Genomic DNA, 2,500 nt, shown 5'->3' on the forward strand with positions numbered 1-2,500 from the left:
TGATTGGTGAGTATTAGCCTATCAGAGGGCTTCTCAGATGAAATCCGAGCTGCCTTGTGCCTTCATTCAACAGCGTGCCGTGTGGGTCTGTGCAGCGCAGCGGACTGACTGACAGTCCGCAGTCCGCAGCAGGCTGCCAAGCTTGCAATAAAGTGAATAAACATCATAGTTATCTAGGCTGACATTGCATAAACACCACAATCGTCTGATCTATCATTCTTATTAGTAGATGATTCGTATGAAGCGCTCCCTGGCTGCATGGCATGCAGTGCAAATTAAGCGTGGAGATATGGTAGGTTTGATAGAAGCGTGAGTTGAAATCCGCCGAATGCACTTTCTTGCAGTGATAAGTGACCATCTGTCCCGCTTTGTGCAGGACTGCGCCGCATTTTCAACACTTTTCACGCGTCCCGCAAATTGAGACGATGTCCCGCATTTGCGCGAGGCAGAGAGAGAGGGAGAGATAGATAAAGAGAGGGAGAGAGAGAGAGAGAGAGAGAGCACACGGCACACGGCTTGCACAAAGTGGCCTGCTCGTTAACGTCACTTAACCATCTGCAGCTGTGTGAGAGAGAGAGATGAGACTGGGATCACGGCTCTGCTCGTGACACTACTGTCTGCAGCCATGAGTAGGCATGCAAATATAGGCTACTTAACCATAAAATAGGATACCAACAGCATAAAACTCTCCAATGCTGTTTTAGCAGAATTGAAGACAGCCTCAAATATTTCTCAACAGCATCCTGTCTTTGAGATGTAATTTGCAGATATTTAGTCTCTACACTGCTACAAAGGACATTTATAAATTCCATAAGCTGCTCTAATTAATGTTTTGTTCAAATGAACCTGTAATGTAGCCTAGGCTACTACAGTTACAGTATGGTTCTACTTCAGTATAAGATATAGTAGGCTACATTGTTCTACTAGAAAAGTCTGACTAACTTTATATGGTTGGAAACATGTCGTCTTTCATATCTGAACAGAAGCCATGAATCCCATCCCATATCAGCAACCTGTCCTGTTTTATTGGAGCCTACACACTGTAGTCAGTTGTGTTGCTTTCTTACTGTATTTACCGGTTTGATTTGTGGCTGTGTGAACACAAACGAACCAAGGCACAAATGCAACAATTGTATAAATTAAGCCCCTGAATCCAACCAAAGCCAAACGACCTAGAGGTGTGAATACACCCTTGTCTCCACAGTTGATGTTCCCAAGTCTCCACTAGAGTGAGCATACACATGGAAATGGGAACAGGTTATAGGTTGTGACACACACACACACACACACACACACACACAGATCAACACTTTAATGTGAATATTTTCAATTAATATTGCAGTTAGATAAACTGAGGAAAATGCATTTCCACAACGAGTTGTGTTATTTAAAATTTTGACACCAAGATTTTTATTTTTACTGCAAATGTATATCGGTTCCAAATATCGGCTATCGGTCATTTTGATTACCAATAATCGATATCGGTATCGGCCCTGAAAAACTGATATCGGTCGACCCCTAGTGAATAGGTACAGTATAACCTAACCTATAGGCTATAGCTATAACCTAACATATAGGCTATAGCTATAACCTAACATATAGGCTATAGGTAGCTGTGTTTGCATGTAGGTGACAGAGAAAGGATGAGTTTCAGACGTCCTCAAGGCATCATCGCATGCCAGGGGCAGCCAGGCGGAGTTTTCCTGCACTTAGAAAATTCCCAGTAATGGAGAGTGGCAGGGGAAAACTGTGTGTGTGTGTGTGTGTGTGTGTGTGTGTGTGTGTGTGTGTGTGTATATGTGTAGGTGTGTGTGTGTGTGTGTGTGTGTGTGTGTGTGTGTGTGTGTGTATGTGTGTGTATGTATGTGTGTATATGTGTGTGTGTGTGTGTGTGTGTGTGTGTGTATACAGTATGTGTGTGTGTGTGTGTATGTGTGTGTGTGTATATGTGTGTGTGTGTGTGTGTGTGTGTGTGTGTGTGTATACAGTATGTGTGTGTGTATGTGTCTGAACTGACGTTCGATGACTGTCTAGCTGTCAACTCGAGGCTCACGTTAAAGCCTGACATCGCCAGATCGATTCACAAATGCATCTGCCAGAGCAAAACATGAGCTTACACAGATTCGTCATGATTCCCCCAGTCTAGGCTACTAGCTACAGTAGCTACAGTAGCTACAGTAGCTACTATAGCTACAGTATCTACAGTAGCTACAGTAGCTACAGTAGCCAATATAGCTACAGTAGCTACTATAGCTACAGTATCTACTGTAGCTACTGTAGCTACAGTAGCTAATATAGCTACAGTAGCTACTATAGCTACAGTAGCTAGCAGTGTCCCGATTCCAGTCTGTTAGCATGCTTCCTACTATCTGTCAAAAGTGACTTTCCGTACAAACCACTATCCACACTAAGGGACTGTTTAAAAAAAAGGGGGGGGGGGGGCATTTTGTGATTTGTGATTGTGTTTCTTGAGATAGGAGGTGGAGGGCATATAACGTTT

The sequence above is a fragment of the Poromitra crassiceps genome (genome assembly GCF_964638095.1).
Source record: "Poromitra crassiceps genome assembly, chromosome: 25".
Classification (NCBI taxonomy): Eukaryota; Metazoa; Chordata; class Actinopteri; order Beryciformes; family Melamphaidae; genus Poromitra; species Poromitra crassiceps.